The following is an 18,335-nucleotide window of genomic DNA, read 5'->3' as shown; positions in this document are numbered from 1 at the left end:
CCTCGTCGTGGTTGTCTCGAGCGTGTCTCCGTGGTATTGGTTTTGATGGCGCACACCGGCTCCACTTTGACTGCGACTGCGGGCTTCGGCTCCATGTGCGCAGCTCTGGCTTTCGATAGTTCTTTGGATCGCCCCAACGCCAAGATGTCGCGCATGGACATGTTGTCTGTTTCTAGGACTCGCTCCCTCAGTTTCGAGGAGGCGCAGCCTTGAATGAATTGGGCGTGGATTTCGTCGTCGACATCTGGGAGGGTGCACGTGCTGGCCAATTTCTTTAGCCTCGCATAGAAGACATCCACTGATTCCTCGGGGAGTTGGCGGGCTTGCCGGAGCAGGAATCGTTCATAGTCCGCACTGGCGAATGGTTCGAAATATTCGGTGATGGCGTCGCGCAGCGTGGCGTAGTTCCGGGGTGGGCCACCTTCCGCTACGTCCTTCGAAATGTCGTGGATTGCTTCGCCTCCCGGGTTTTGCAGCAGCGCGTGTCTCCGTTCCACTGCGACGTCTGCCGCCACAAAGTAGTTCTCCAGGCGTTCTACCCATTTCTTCCAACGAGCTGCCTGTGAAGGCGGGGTGCCAGTGACCGCGAAGGGCTCCAGCGGGGGCACAGCGGCTGCGGCCATCGGTCGAGGTGTGAGGGGCGTCAGCCGGGTTGGCTGGGTCACCAGGCGGTTGAGTGCACTTGGACGCGCGGGGCTGGATTCCTAGGGACCTGTAGAGTTCAAAACAGCGTTGCACGCGAGATGCATGGGGAACGGCAGGCCGGCACACGCGAGATGCGTGGGGTTTGGTAGAGGCCGTAACGTTGCACGCGGAAAGCGTGAGGAAGAGCGCCCGCTCGGCGCACGCGGCAGGCCCAGCAGCACAGCGTGCAGGCGCGTGGCCGGAGTGGAGGGCGGGAGCCAGCAGAGGCGGTGGAGGCACCAGGGGCAGACGGAGGCACGCACCTGAGGCCCGTAAAGAATTCAGGGAGGAGAGGAGGGGCCGGTAGCAGCAGGCTTCCCAGGCAGGAGATGACCGCACGCCGGGTGCCAGAGTGCGGCGGAGGGCCCCGCAGGAGATGGGGCACCGGGCGGTACACGGCGAAGGAGCCGCCGGTAAGGACGTCCGCCGGGTGGGGTTGCAGGCTTCTGGCAGGGTGCAGGGAGCGCCGTAGGGGGGGGTACACAGCGGCAGCAGCAGCGGGCTCGGGAGGAAAACGAGCGGCGGGCTGTGCATGCGATGGGGTGGAATGACCACCTCGTCGCCAGTGTAGTGTCATGCTCTGGGCCTACAAACAATGATTAGAGACCACACGTGTGCTTCAGCAGTGGTCAGTACTCTGCCTGCCACGCCCAGGGCTCCGGGCTATTTATTTACTTTTTAACGTGCCCTCCGTAATAGCGTCGGGCTGAACTAACTACCTAACGCTCGTGGGGGCGGAGACCTAAGGCTCTGCAGGCTGAAGGCCACAAATGGTTGCGCCCAACTGCCGCAACATTACATTCCTCCTTTACTCTGAAATGAAACAAAACACCAATAACATAGAGTTGCTTTTAAACATTAAACAGTCTCTGGAATTTGCATGGATACAGATGGAACAGTCTTACTTTTCTGTAGCCTGGGGTGCCTCTCGAACTCTTTCACCATTTGCATTGGGCCACAAAGTCTCGGTACCTCTGGGATGGTCTTGGGCAGGGTCGCAGATCATACCTGCCTTGGCAGCGCTCGCTCGGTGGAGTTGAAACTGGTTCATCCAAGTTATTTGTCCCTGTTGCTTCTGTGAGGCCTTGGACCGCCGGTGATTCTAGTCTACTTTGGGCCAGGGGGGCCGAATCTGTTCTTGTGTGTTCCTCTTCCTCGCTAGGGCAGTTTCTGTCCGCTGGCCCTCGGGGGCACTGAGTCGGTTCTGAGGACCAGTCTGTGAGGTCAGGGAAGTCATCGCTCTCTCCGCCTATGATTTTCTTGAAGAATGACACATTTCTTGTAACTCTCTCTCTACCTCTTGCCGCCATGATCATGGTGCCATTAACGTTGATGACCGTCCAGGGGTCTAGTTCGAATGGAAGGCGGAACTTCCCGCCTGGATGGCGGTCTTTCACAAGTACTCGGTCGCCCACTTGGATGGGGCTGTCTGCCGCCCTTCTCCTCCGGGATGCTTCTGTATTGGACTTTGTTCGCTGCTCCGTGGATCGGTTGCAAGGAGCAGGGGACGATGCCCACAAGGGGTGGTGTGGGATAGAGTCTGTGACAGCCCTGTTAAAGCATAGGCGGCTTGGAGGGACTCCTGTGGTGCAGTGAGGTGTCAGTCTGTATTCCCGTATGAATTGGTACAGGGCCAGTTCTAAGTTTTGGCCATCTGCCATTGCGATTTGGACAGTCTTGTTCAAAGTCTTCATCAGCCTCTCAACTTCCCCGTTGGCTTGAGGCCATCTTGGGGGAATTTTCCGATGCTTGATGCGGTGTGATTGTAAGTATTCTGTTATCTCGCAGCCATTAAAAGGGGGCCCATTGTCTGTGCGTAGTTCTTCCATGAGGCCATGGATGGCGATGATCTTTTCTAGTTTGGGGATCACCCCAGAGGCTGCGGTGGAGGGCAGAATCTCAATTTCGGGGTATCTTGAGAAATCATCTACTACCACGAACATGTACTTTCCACCAGGAAGGCTGCCAAAATCAGCGCTGGCGCGAACCCACGGGGATGTCGGTCCCTCTTCCGTGATCACGGGCGCGGGTGGGTAGGCTGGTTGCTTGGCACACAGGGCACCGCTGGATGACTTCTTCTACTATCTTGTCGAGCCCGGGGAACCAAAGCTTGCTTCGAAGTCTGTTTTTGGATTTTACAATGCCCTGGTGTGAGCCGTGGGCCAGGAGGGCAGCTTGCTGGGTAAGTTTGTCAGGCAGCACCAGGCGAGGGCCTCTTAGGAGACATCCTTCCAGAGAGATGGACAGTTCGTCCCGGACTTGGTGGAGAGCTCTCAGGGTCGCTTGGGCGCTCATGGTGCGGAAGGATGCTGGACTCTGGAGTGGCTTCCAGTTCCCTGACTCGATGGCTTGGATGGCGATCTGTAAGCAATCGTCATCTTTGGTGGCTTGCGACATGTCTTCCAGGGAGATAGGCAGGGGCCTTGATCTTTCCACAATCATCCTAACGTATTCTTCGGTGGCATCGGCTTCAGCAGCTTCCCCTGCAGTGACCGGGCGAGCGTGCCTTGACAGATAGTCGAATGGGTTTCGGGTGCCGGGTCGGTACTCCAGGGAGAAGTGAAATTCTTGTAGCTGGAGGACCCACTTCTCGATGCGAGGGGGGGGCCGTGAAGACTAGCCTTTGAAGAGTGGGACAAGGGGTTTGTGATCCATGATGACGACGAACGGATGTCCATACAGATAGATGTGGAAATGTCGGCACCCCCACAAGATGGCTATGGCCTCCTTCTCGATTTGCGAGTATCGTTGTTCTGTGGCCGTGAGGGTCCTACTCGCATACGCCACTGGTGCCCATTCTCCGCATGCTTGTTGTTGAGCTAGGACGGCTCCCAGCCCGGTCGGGCTTGCATCCACCACGAGCTGTGATTCGTTGCGAGGATCGAAGTATGCCAGGGTTGTATCCGCCGAAAGTGCTGCTTTGGTCTTCTGGAAGGATTCTTGCTGTTCGGGGCCTCACTCCCAGGTGGCTTTAGATTTTGTGAGGTCACGGAGAGGGCCGGTGAGGTCTGATAGATCTTTGATGAACCTCCCACAGTATGTAACCATCCCAAGGAAGCTGCGGACAGCAGTCACCGAGGTTGGGGCAGGAGCTTCGTGGATGTCCTTGACCTTGTCGGGGTCCGGTCCTACTCCTTGGACCGAAAACTTGTAGCCAAAAAAACTGATGTCCTTCCGTAAAAACTCACATTTTTCTCTGTGAAGGGTTAGACCTCGCTCTTGTAGTCTGGCAAAAACAGCTTGGAGTCGCCGGATGTGTTCATCCAGGGTCGGGGCGTGGACCAGGATGTCATCGCTTACATTCAATACGCCGTCCAAACCTTGCAAGACATTTTGAATAATGTTCTGGAACACCTCTGCGGCGCTCGATATCCCGAAATTGAGCCGGGTATACCTCCACAGGCCGGCGTGGGTGGAAAACGTAGTGATCGGGCGTGAGTGTGGGTGTAAAGGAATTTGGTGGTACCCTGATCTCAGGTCCATCTTAGAAAACCACTTTGAGCCTGATAGTTCACCTATGATGTCGTCTATGGTTGGCGTCAGGTGGCGCTCACGCTTAATAGCAAGGTTGGGGATGCGCATATCAACGCAGATCCGCACAGCGTCGGGTTGTTTAGGTTTCTTGGCTACCACGATGGGTGACACCCATGGGGTGGGCCCGCTCACTTGTTCGATGATTCCAGCTTGTTCGAGTACCCGCAGTTCTGCCTCCACTTTGGGACATAGGTGAAACGCGATGCGTCGGTGCCGGAGAGCCACTGGGGCGACCGATTGGTCTATGTGGAGATGGATGGCCGGCCCTCTCAAACAGCCAATCCCTTCAAACAGTGAGGTGTGTTCAAACACAAGATGGTCGAGGCTGTGGGCTTGGACGGTGAGCGCAAATTGTATGAGTCCCAGGTCTTGAGCTGTTCGGCATCCGAGTAAGAATCCGGACCCTTCCTGCGACACGTAGACCTTGGTTTGCAGGTGAGCAGAATCGTGCGATAGTGACGTTCGGAAGACTCCACACAGGCGTAGGGGCCGACTGGTACCATAGGCGTATACTTGTACTCGGGTTGGATGGAGTACTGGTGGAGTGTCTAAAGTTCGGTACACGCTGGCCGCCATGAGATTGATGGTTGCTCCGGTGTCAATCAGGGCTGCTACGGCTTGATCTTGCACGTTGACTGTGCACATGGGCTCTGCAGAGGGTGTTGCTGCAAGGGTGTTGAGCATTCGCACAACGTGGACGGATGCTACGTCGGTGTCGTCATCGTCCATGTCGCTGTTGGCGGATGTGTTGTGTAGTGGTTCGAGCTGTCTCACTCTCCTGGGTGGGCCACCCTGTTTTTTTCTCTGCGACGATAGGCACACGCTTGCAAAATGGTTGGCCTTTCCACAGGCGCTGCAGATTTTTCCATGTGCTGGACATGCTCCGTTATGAGGAGTTGCTCCTCCGCACCAGGCACAGGCGCGCTCTTGAGAGGAAGTGGCAGGGCTTGGCTTCCCTCGTCGTGGTTGTCTCGAGCGTGTCTCCGTGGTATTGGTTTTGATGGCGCACACCGGCTCCACTTTGACTGCGACTGCGGGCTTCGGCTCCATGTGCGCAGCTCTGGCTTTCGATAGTTCTTTGGATCGCCCCAACGCCAAGATGTCGCGCATGGACATGTTGTCTGTTTCTAGGACTCGCTCCCTCAGTTTCGAGGAGGCGCAGCCTTGAATGAATTGGGCGCGGATTTCGTTGTCGACATCTGGGAGGGTGCACGTGCTGGCCAATTTCTTTAGCCTCGCATAGAAGACATCCACTGATTCCTCGGGGAGTTGGCGGGCTTGCCGGAGCAGGAATCGTTCATAGTCCGCACTGGCGAATGGTTCGAAATATTCGGTGATGGCGTCGCGCAGCGTGGCGTAGTTCCGGGGTGGGCCACCTTCCGCTACGTCCTTCGAAATGTCGTGGATTGCTTCGCCTCCCGGGTGTAGCAGCATCGCGCGTCTCCGTTCCACTGCGACGTCTGCCGCCATGAAGTAGTTCTCCAGGCGTTCTACCCATTTCTTCCAACGAGCTGCCTGTGAAGGCGGGGTGCCAGTGACCGCGAAGGGCTCCAGCGGGGGCACAGCGGCTGCGGCCATCGGTCGAGGTGTGAGGGGGCGTCAGTCGGGTTGGCTGGGTCACCAGGCGGTTGAGTGCACTTGGACGCGCGGGGCTGGATTCCTAGGGACCTGTAGAGTTCAAAACAGCGTTGCACGCGAGATGCGTGGGGAACGGCAGGCCGGCACACGCGAGATGCGTGGGGTTTGGTAGGGGCCGTAACGTTGCACCCGGAAAGCGTGAGGAATAGCGCCTGCTCAGCGCACGCGCAGGCCCAGCAGCACAGCGTGCAGGCGCGTGGCCGGAGAGGAGGGCGGGAGCCAGCAGAGGCGGTGGAGGCACCAGGGGCAGACGGAGGCACGCACCTGAGGCCCGTAGAGAATTCAGGGAGGAGAGGAGGGGCCGGTAGCAGCAGGCTTCCCAGGCAGGAGATGACCGCACGCCGGGTGCCAGAGTGCGGCGGAGGGCCCCGCAGGAGATGGGGCACCGGGCGGTACACGGCGAAGGAGCCGCCGGTAAGGACGTCCGCCGGGTGGGGTTGCAGGCTTCTGGCAGGGCGCAGGGAGCGCCGTATGGGGGGTACACAGCGGCAGCAGCAGCGGGCTCGGGAGGAAAACGAGCGGCGGGCTGTGCACGCGATGGGGTGGAATGACCACCTCGTCGCCAGTGTAGTGTCCTGCTCTGGGCCTACAAACAATGATTAGAGACCACACGTGTGCTTCAGTAGTGGTCAGTACTCTGCCTGCCACGCCCAGGGCTCCGGGCTATTTATTTACTTTTTAACGTGCCCTCCGTAATAGCGTCGGGCTGAACTAACTACCCCACGCTCGTGGGGGCGGAGACCTAAGGCTCTGCAGGCTGAAGGCCACAAATGGTTGCGCCCAACTGCCGCAACATTACAAGTGTTACTGCACCAACAGCCACGTCTCTGTAAATCAAAATAAAATCGACTTTTTCTTTCTTTCTGCCTTTTAAATTCCTAGGGCCTGATTCTCAAAGGTAAACTGAGACAAAAGTCTAACTTTACAACTTTCGGCATTCACAAAGGACATTTACGAGTAGTAAAGTTAGACTTTTGTCTCAGTTAAGTTTTGGTCTTAAGTTCAACTGAGACAAAAGTCTAACTTTACTACTCGTAAATGCCTTTTGTGAATATCCAAAGTCGTAAAGTTAGACTTTTGTCTCAGTATTGGTCTCAGCTGAACTTATAATCAAAACTTAAGTTTAACTGAAACAAAAAACGAACTTTACTACTCGTAAATGCTCTTTGTGAATACCAAAAGTGGTAATGTTAGACTTTCGTCTCAGTTTACCTTTGTGAATCGGGTTCTTCATGGACCTGAAAAGTACAGCCATGTTTGTGAAGAACCTTCAGACTACCAAGAAGACAACGCAAACAGGTCAGGAGGTAGAAGAGAGGGGTCAGCGCCAGTGACAATGATTAGCGATGCCCTCGGACACTGGTCCATGATTGCCTCTACAAGATGCCCGATACAAGGGGGCTGGGGCTGCCCTGAAAGACTGAGACCTTTCCTCTTAACATCCTAATGACAGAAAAGCTGATGTTTCTGTTGTCAAGGTATGCCTAGCCCGGGACTGGTCGGGTGGCCCAACTTTGGTAATGTGCCCTGCCCTCCCCCCCCGCCCCCCGCCATGGTTTGGCGGGCTCCAACCCCCCCCCCCTTCCCCGGGATGATTCCCAATAGTATGGGGTGGGGACTACAACATTGTGCTGGATGCACACAACGATAGATCGGGTGGCTCCCACTGCCCCCACCCTAGGGCGGCAACACAGTTGCACACCATAATAAATGACGACGATCTAGTGGACGTATGGTGACGTAGGAACCCCAATGGGATGCTAGGCAAATGCAAGTTGTCTGCCGGACACTCATGGTCACAGATTGACTACTGGCTAGTGTCCCGTGATGTGGTGGCCTGGGTTGATGATGTGGTAGACCTGCCCCGGACCCTTTCGGATCACTCCCCAGTGGTGCTCACGCGGACTGTTCCCGAGTACCCAACCCATGCGTTCAGCTGGATGTTCCCTCCTGAGGCGCTGTAAGATCAAGCGTTCTGGGAAGCTTTCAGGAGGGCCATATCTGAATACTTCACACTGAATGAGGCTTCTGTTGAGTTTTCCTTGACTCTATGGGAGGCATTTAAAACTGTCATACGTGGAGAATGAATTGCCAAACAAGTTGAGGTGTTCCAATCGCTGCGAGGGGACCTTAAATGATTAGAGAAAGAACTACAGGCCCTAGAACAGGAGTTTTATGTCAACAAAAATAGAACCTTGCTGAGTGAGTTCAGGGATAAAATGAATGCCTTTCAGGAGCCTGCCATGTGTGAATCTCAATTCCTCGGTAGAGACCAGAGTCCGTCGATATGGTGAAAGTGACCGCCCTGGACGGACAATGGAGGGGTTACTCAGAAATCCGTGGGCCAGCAACTATATCCCTGAGCTCGGCACAGAGGATGACGTACCGGCGGTGGGCCAATTGGCTGTTCAGGCTGAAATGATCTCCTTCTATTCGTCCCCTATAGAGCTTGGCGAAAGTAGGCTCGCCCTGAGCTGACAGAGTTCTTTGACACAATACAACTGCTGTGGCTGGGGGAGGGTCACAGAGCCTACCTAGATAAACAGTTCACCGAAGAAGAGGTGATCAGAACTATACGCTCTGTTCTCGGGGATAAGGCCCTCTGCTTAGATGGCCTCACTGCAGCCTTTTACAAGGAGTATGCTACACTATTGGCCACATGTCTCATCGACATGTATGAAGACTCCATGAAACGCGGGATGCTTCCTCCATTGCTATGGGAGGCACTCATCATCACAATCTTGAAACCCGAGAAAGACCTCCTGAGATGTGATTCATATCGGCCCCTGTCCATGATTAACATGGACAACAAGATCTTCGCTAAGCTCATTGCGGCATGACTCTTCCCTTTGCTCCCCTGGTGCTACGCCCGGACCAGTGTGGATTTTTGCCGGGCCGCACCACTGCCCACAACCTGAGAACGCTCTTTGCCACAATGCAGGAGGTGGACCCGCAGCCACAGGCAGCTGTGATTTTCATTGATACCACCAAGGCATTCGATTCGCTTGAGTGGCCTTATTTGTTTGCCCTCCTTGCCTGCATTGGACTCAGCTCTAAATTTCTCAAGCTCATCACCCTTCTGTACTCCCTCCTTTCCGCGGGGATCAGGATCAACGGTGTGGTAACCCCAATTCCTAATCTCTAGTGGCACTCGACAAGGGTGCCCTTTGTCGCCCTTACTTTTTGCCGTGGCCACGGAGACCCTCGCGGCTAGATTAAGGCAACATCAAGCCCAGAGAGTTTTAGTGTTCACCCCCGGGTGATACTTGTTCCAATGTACGTGGATGACGTCATGCTTTTGTGACAACCTTGACCCTTTGACTACGGAGTTCCTTTGGTTCGGCGGCTCTCTGGCATACTGGTTATTTGGGCAAAATCAATAATTTTCCCGCTGACGGAAGTCACACATCAAGTCCCCTCTGAATTTCGAAGCCGGTCACTTTCCCTCCTTATCCTTCCCTGCTGTTTCTTTCCCTTCTTCCCCTGTAGTATCTCGACATGAAATTGGTTGGTTCTCTTATACTTCTACATCGCACTGCGCAGTAATGCCATGTATTCCTCACGATGACATCCGCCATCTGTGCTCCAAAGGGGGCGAGACCAAGAGCATGAGTCATGTGATAAGTTTGTTGACCTAATGGTCTGAGCCCTGTTGATCAGATGATCTTTTTTAAATAGCAATGCCTGTAATTTAATTACTTGAAAATGCTGACTAAAAATAATTGAAAAAATATATATAAAAAGTATTAATATTATATTAAATATTATGTACAATTAAATTTAAAACAATGCATAAATATAACATAAATTACCACAATTTAGTGATTGAATGAACTATTAAACAAATTACCTATTAATAATAAACATATAATTAAATTATTGTATAATCAATAGTTAATTATTAATACTAATTAAAAATTTATCATATAAAATATTTTCTAATTACATTAAGAAGACTTTCATATAAAAACTTACAAACTATTCTAAAATAAATTAAACACATATATAATAAAATGAAAAAGTCAGACCCGGAAGCAGAGAACGGCCCTGGACCAGGGTTCAATTCCCGACGTGGCAGGGTCGTGGACTCGATAATTTTCGCCTCGGTGCCTACTCTAACCAGGGATCACACTCGGCAACTCTGGGCATTAAGCTTGCCTCATCTCTACAACGGCCCCCCACAGATGCCGGGGATGCCGAGTTTCACCTTGGAGATACCCAGAAGGGACCATCTCACAGGGAAAGCCAGGACGGGTTCCCCAGCGGTCTTCAGCGCCAGGACGCTTCCGGGCAACAGTGCGCTTTACAAGTCCCACAAGTCCCACACACATAATATTAAAATAAAACATACTTATGAAACTAATTAGAAAAACAATGGGTCCGATTACGATATTCGACGGTCGGATCGCTGACCGCTGTTGCGATGGTCAGGCGACAGCCGGACAAGCAGTCGGTGGGTCCGACCTCAGAGTCATGATGCCATCGCTTTGCTAGCGGTCGGCAAAGTGCACTTTTGCATTGCAGCTTGTGCTGCGGCCCCCGAAAAGGGCTGCAGCACAAGTCACAGTGTAAAAGGGCACTTTGTGCACATCCATGCACCATGTGCTTGGTGCTAAATCACCCTGTTTCCTGAGTGCAATGTTAATACATAATTTGACACATTTTTCTTGATTTCATCATTATTACTGCAGGCGAGTATCCATGATCCTGTGTATATGTCCATACTGGAGCCCCAGTACGTGACATGTGGTTTCAGGGGCGTTATAGTTAGTTGGACATTTCACTCGTACAAAACCATAGAAATTCCCCTGTTATAGTTAGTTCAGCTAACTATAACTTGCGCGCCCGCAATGCACTGCTGATGACGTCACATATTACATCACTCGTGACATGGTCAGTGACATCACCCATGACATCTCAAATGACATTACTGATGACATCATCCTTGTAATAGAGTGGCAGACCTCCTCTCACCCTAATATAACCTTTGATACACTCACTCAAAAATACAAACTAACATTTTCAAAACAATGGACATACCAATACCATTTACAACCCACCTATTCAGTAATTCCAAGATCTACACACACATCGACTCATTCACCAACCGTCCCTATACAGTCACTCATACATGTACTCACTCATCATATGTACTCATACACCTATACATCCTGTTACACACCGCCACTCATCCATAGAGTTACTCACACACATAATCACACATGCAAAGTATCAAACATCCATTTACTTGCATATACAGTTATACACACACTTCCACACTTACTTCTACAGAAACTTACACATACTTACTCTCTTGAACAATCACTTATAGAAACACCTACTTATTTGTACAGGAACTCTTCCAATCTCTCACTCTCACATATTCTCACTTATATACACCAATATTCACATATACTAGTTTAAAACATATGTAGTTACTCATAAATACACTATTGAGACAGTCATTCACTCACTAACACACCCATACATACTCATCCACCTATAAAGTCCTGCACACGTCTTCAACACATACAAACAGTGAGTCACTCATTCATGCATCTATGCACTAAGTAATACCCCCCACCGAACCATACAGACACTCAGACACTCATACTGATACTCAAAAAACCAACTAGTAACCCATATAGACACTCATGTAGCTACTCACCAACCCATGCAGCTACGTATACACAAAGTGAGAGACTGATACAGATATTTACATATTTAAACATTACTCACTAACCCATGTATTCACTAAGATACACGTAATCGGTCAGTTATACAATCAATTTTACAAAGAAAATCATCCATTTAGACACTTATATACCCATTTATTCTTCTATCGACCTTGAGATATACATATATAAAACATATTTAATTTTCAGAAAAACACACATTTACTGAATGATGTCATCAGTGATGTCATTTGAGATGTCATCAGTGATGTCATGAGTGATGTCACTGACCATGTCATGAGTGATGTAATATGTGACGTCATCAGCAATGCATTGCGGGCGCGCGAGTTATAGTTAGCTGAACTAACTATAATGGGGGAATTTCTATGGTTTTGTACGAGTGAAATGTCCAACTAACTATAACGTGCCTAAAACCTATGTTTTTTTCAGCGAATTTCTAAGGTTTTTTAAATGCTAATTTCTAACTATAACGTGCCTGAAACCTATGGTTTTTTCAGTGAATATATATATATTTATTATACTATGTATACATGTGAAAATGTCTCGGTCCGCCTGTTTGCCTCGGTGGCACGGAAAAATGGGTGGAACTGATGTCAGCACGCCGACGAGGTCCTCTTATGGCTCCGATGACGTCATACGGTGTCGCAAGCGGAGCCGTGCTATTATGACGTCCTCGTTGACATGGGAGAGCTAGGAAAGAATTTCCGTGGAATGCTGGTGCAGGGGATATTCACCCAAGTGTTCAGGCTAGTTCTGTGGGAGCAACTGTTTATGTTGCCACTCCAGACACTGAATCCAGTGATCCGAGGGAGGAGGCCTGCAGATGGCAAACGAGGTGGGGTGCCCAGTCGTGTGCACCGGCGGGGCAGCGAAGTGACAAGCACCGCAACCCACAAAAAAGGTAACGAGGGCACTGAATAACACAGGATCTTCTCCTTGTATCTGGCAGGGACAACGAAGTTAAAATGCCCTAGTACTAAAATGTAGAATTATTGCGACACGGTCTTCAAGAGGACCTGGGATGCCGCTTCTGCCTCCCGTACCCTGGAGGCGGCACATGGGTCACACGGTACAGTCATACTGCGCTGGGACGCACACTCGTTGACCTCTCATGGCACTGCACCCACACTTCAGGGAGGACGCTTTCCATTAGCTATGTTTTCTGATGACGTGTCGCGCCAGCCCCGTCCAACAACGGAACTCCTTTAGATCCAAACAGACTCTTCCACTCTCTCAGTGAAACTAGGCCACGCGGACATGTTCACAATACAACAGCCGGGAATGCACTTTTCGGTAAAAAAACACATTCCTTCCTCCTAATTAATCAAATACATGTCTCACTGAAGAACAGGGGCCAGCTTCGATCGGTAAACAGCCGTCACAACAACTTTTTTACTTCGCGATACCATTACAATGCATGCATTACCACGCATGCATTGTACATCGTGAAGTCGTTACTACGCATTTTTTAGAACGCATGGTCATTTACCACGCATGCCTTTACAACAAATTTTGTTGTAAAGGTATGTATGGTAAATGACCAGGCGTTCTAAAAAACATGTAGACGATCCACGTCGTTGTAAGGAAACAGAGGCTGTTCCGTTTCCTCACAACGACGTGCACCGCCCCTAAGAGACGACGTGAAGCAGGAACCACGAGGAGAGAGGAACCACGAGGAGTGAGAGGTAAGGGGGATTGGGCATGGGTTGGGGTTTCTTTTCTAGGGTTTAGGGTAGTGCAGTGGTGTTTGGGTAGTGTAGGGGGTCGTGCTGGGGTAGTGTTTTAGGGTTTAGGGTAGTGCAGTGGTGTTTGGGTAGTGTAGGGGGTCGTGCTGGGGTAGTGTTTTAGGGTTTAGGGTAGTGCAGGAGGTCGTGCTGGTGGTGGTGTTTTAGGGTTTAGGGTAGTGCAGTGGTGTTTGTGTAGTGTAGGGGGTCATGCTGGGGGTAGATTTAGGGTTTAGGGGAGTGCAGTGGTGTTTGTGTAGTGTAGGGGGTCGTGCTGGGAGAAGTGTTTTAGGGTTTAGGAAGTGTAGTGATGTATGTGTAGTGAAGGGGTCGTGCTGGGAGAAGTGTTTTAGGGTTTAGGAAGTGTAGTGATGTTTGTGTAGTGAAGGGGGTCGTGCTGGGGTAGTGTTTTAGGGTTTGGGGTAGTGCAGTGGTGTTTGTGTAGTGTAAGGGGTTGTGCTGGAGGTAGATTTAGGGTTTAGGGTAGTGCAGTGGTGTTTGGGTAGTATAGGGAGTCATGCTGGTGGTAGTGTTCTATGGTTTAGGGTAGTGCAGTTATGTTTAGATAGTATAGGGTGTCGTGCTGGGGGTAGTGATTTAGGGTTTAGGGTAGTGCGCCCAACCAGCCACAATATCCGTTGACAAAGGGGATCCTGACTCTTTTGAACGCTCCGCCAATTGAATAATTTGGGTCAAGGGCCCTACCACGTCCAAGACCTATCAATTCCTTTCTTTGGATCCCACATATACTTGGAGAAAAAGATACATAGTTTCTCATCAATTTCAGGCATATGTGCCACCTTCCCCTTCAGTGATGGCCTGGGGCATTCTCCCCTCATCCTATTCCTGACCTCCCTTTCAAGGGGTTGATGGATTTTCCCCTCCACATACTCTGCCACTTTGGCGTCAGGGGTCCACTTCGCCGACCTAGGATGGTAAATTTGGGTGGGCTCGAACATGTCCAAGTGGACCCCGTCCCCAACCGGGGACTGAGAGGAGTGGTACTCTGGACGCCAGGGAATCCCGAGTCCTTATCCTCATTGGAGGAGAAATCATCCTCCAATACACCCTCTCCCTCTAAGGAAAACCCACCGTCGGGGTCTACAATAGTGGTGACAGCATCGCAATTTCTCTGGGCTCCTCCCCATGCATGTTTTAGCATTCGCGCACTCTTGAGGAAGGTCTCTGTAAGTTTATCAAATCCTTTCAAGTGCCCCGTGTTATGCTTAACGGCCTTTTTATTCCCCATCTGGAAACTACTGGGACCCGCCACCACCAGATCTGGGTCACTGAACACCCCAGGGATGCTTTTCGACAGCTTATCAACCTGATCCCTATGAGGAGTGGGCGCCCTAGAAAATGCCCGAAAGAGGGCTTGGTCCACTGCTGGAGGGAGAAGTTGGGGGACCATTTCTCCTCCACTTTCTGGTAGGAGGAGTAAAAATGGTCTTCTGGAGAAGACATGATAGCAGAGGGTGGGAGCACAGAACAAATGCCCTTAAAATCCTTAAGGCAGCCCCCTCGCCGGTGCTCCAACAGCTGGGCTTTCCCCAAAGCTGTTATAAGAATAGACTGAGGCGCAATACCAATTACCACTAACGTGGCCGTGTGGGAAAAACACCACATACCGGTGTCAAAATTAGGCGAGGGTTGGTCGGGAATCAAGCGGACACTGAAGGAGTGATTGGATTCCCAAACGCGCGTAAAGACCAGCGGGAGCGCTCGACGGAGCTGCCTCGCTCGGACAAGACGCGCCTGACAGGATCTCACCGCACGCAGCGCCCCTGTAGGTAAAGAAGATGATAGTCCCAAGAGGCGAAGCAGAAGTAATCTATGCATATGCCAGAAGGAATGTGTATGTATACAGGAATAAATCACTAAAGAGTGTAAAACATTAGAGGCAATGGTGAATAAAATACTTATTCCCACTATGTGTTTAAGCTGCTTCTACAGTGTACCCACCGCAATCGTCCACCTAGTTGTTGGAGAGATTCCAAAAAACAGCCAAGTAAAAATTACTTCAAATTGATTGAGCTATCTGGGGAGAAAAATCTAAGTATAAGAATACGTTCCCTGAGTAAGAATAAATGAGACGTGGAGACGGAAGTGGAAGGGCACGGTCCTCATACTTACTTGGCTTGCATGTAAGCATCGCCTTGTCTACCAAGTCAGGTGTTTTTAGGATACTGACATAATCTCTCCCTGGAGAAACAATCTGTAGCCCCAAATTAAGTGGAGATAAAAAAAAGAGTAAATTCACACCGAGTACCCACACCGGCGTGAATGGAAAAAAATGATAATGAATAATAATAATAATCTGTGGCCCCATATTTAACCAATATATATTAAAAACGGCTGACATGTACATCACCACAGCCGCTTTAAGATAACATTCTGTGCTGGATATGTATTTCTATGTGATAAGGCTTCATAAAATGGAGTGGGTGGCAACTATAGCCCATCCAGTGCCCCAGTGAAGTAGTATATTTAAGACAAAAGTGTCCAAAAGTGTCCAAGCAAAAAGGCATTAATAACATTGCAATTTTGATCAAATGGGCAAACCCCTTCTCTAAAGGGTTAAGCTGCATGATAAAGCCCATGACAAATGCAGCGGTAGTGATTTTGAAAAAAAATTAGCAAAGCAGGACAAATACCCGGGTGGGATATACCGATTTCTAGGTTCATTAACAAGAGTCCGAAAGCGTCAGTGGCGCAGCAGCATGGATCGTGGGTGTTAAGGAATCAAGACTAGTGTACTCAATTTAGTAAATGTCTTTTCAGCGGAAGTAAATCCATGGAGGGCACTAAGAAACCCGACAGGGAGCATACAGCCAGAACCACGGGGTCATGTTGCATATTAAGACACTTGGATAGTGCCACAATAATGCCGAAGTAGCCCACAAATCACAATCCAAATATGAAAAATAAAAGTAAAACAAAAACAATATATCCAAGCGATTTTTGGCATATTCAAGGTTTAAACCAGTGCATGTCCCAGAGCTCGCGGGAGTGTCAACACAATCCATTGTATTTCTACGAGAATGCCCAGGGGATATTGGAATAAAATATCAGGGTCACCAGCTACACAAACAAATTGACAAGGTCTTAGTATAAGGGTACACTACAACAAATTCCCGATGGCGGTTAATGAAAAGCGAGGGGCCATAAATCACGCCGGTTTCCCTTACCCGGATCCTTCGGTGTATGCGTGGATTGTCGATGGATTCAGAATGAATGAGGCCAGTATCGAGGAAGCGGTTTAATATACCCATGTCTATCACAGATAAGTTAGGACAGCTGCACGGATGCTGGCTGGTAACAGCTTCTGGTATTGCAAAAGCGGCAATAAACGTATGGCAGCCATCTTGTAATGGTGTAGTGGGGTATTACCGTGATGTCAAAGTGCATAAAAACGACAAATGAAACAAAAAAGGAGCAACAAGGCCGATGCGGATTAGTAACAGCTTCCGGTATTGCCAAAACGGCGATAGACATATGGCAGCCATCTTGCAATGGTGTAGTGAGACATTCCTGTGGTGTCAAAGTGCAATGAACACAGCAAATAAAGCAAAGAATAGGCCCAGGGGTCGTAAGCCCTCCCTTGTCGTCCTAAAATCAGTCAACAAGAAAAAATAATAATAACGCAATCGATTGATTTTATTGCCATAAGCGATCATTAAAACAGCAAAATAGCTGAGCCTCAGTATCAAGGTAATACGACAGACCAAGAACAATAACAGAGCCCCTATCAAGAAAAAAATCTCTATTTCAGGTCCATGACAGTTACGATACTCCATGGGGGAGAAAAGGTGAGACTAGGCAACCAAGGCCCAAACAAAAATGGCCGCCATATTGAAGCAATCTCCTTAAAAGTATTGAGGGAACGGCTAGAAACCTGTACCATAAGCTACATCAAAGTAAGTCCACAGATGGATGAATTCCAACCGTAATGAGGACCATGTTTACAAGTCAACAGAATAAAAGACATAGGGTGGGGGCCATAGTAAACGTGGAATTAGTGAGCAGTAAGATAGAAGTTTGAACAAGAGAAGTAAAAAGGGGATAGTGAGGATACCACAAAGAAAAATAATTACAAAATTGTATATGTGTATTTCACAATTCGATATTTTAGAAATATGCCATTCGTGTAGACACAGATTAGACTAGTCTGACAGTGTGTATCATGCAGGACTGACCCACAAAGGCATAAAACATTGAACAATAATACTGTACTCTTCATAGAAGCAGAACCGGATGGCATAATCAAGAGTGTTTCTAAGAGCCACCCCAGTAGTTATATTATAAGGTACTGCAAACACCGGGAAGTGATCACCATCCAATCACCATTCTCGTCAACACTAGTAGCAGGATGCATGAGAAACATCTAACTAACTACGGGTAAAATGCTCAAGCTACACATGGAAACAGCTAAAATAAAACGTATCAAATGGGACCCCGTAAGCCGGGCAAAGTATAAAAAATGGAAGTAGAAAACAAGTATAACCGGGTGGGTGGGCCCAGTTGCCTTGGTTGCCAGATATGAAAGAGCGATGGTGTTATCTATGGTCAAAGAGTTCGGCCGAAAGCCGGTCTGAGATTGCGGGATTATAATCCACAAAACATGCAATGAATTTTATTCATTTTATCTTTACCTCTTCTTAATCTGTATTTATCTGCTCTGCTTTTGTAAAAGATTTTAAGTAATCATACAATAAAGGTTTTAAGTGAGTTCCCCCAGTAGTTTATAGATTTTATATGAAGTAATGCATTTCCTCGTCACTATTGTGGCCCAGTTCCACACATCGGAGTTTACAGATCCATTCCGCTTCGATTTTTCTCACCAGTGACTCCCTATCACCTCCTCTTGGGTGGATTGGGGTATTTACAGTTTACATAACCAGTAACTAAAGGTGAGATCCCATATTTACAGAATATGTTTACAATTATTCAAACCAATGCCCCAAGTTTCTGATGGGCTAACCAGGCATTCGGAAGGGAGGTAGTGGACGGCCATAGGTCGGGGCATAGTAGTGGTTGAGGCAATATTAGCCGAGAAATT

The sequence above is a fragment of the Lissotriton helveticus genome, chromosome 8, assembly GCF_964261635.1.
Source record: "Lissotriton helveticus chromosome 8, aLisHel1.1, whole genome shotgun sequence".
NCBI lineage: Eukaryota > Metazoa > Chordata > Amphibia > Caudata > Salamandridae > Lissotriton > Lissotriton helveticus.
This window is presented reverse-complemented; position numbering follows the sequence as displayed.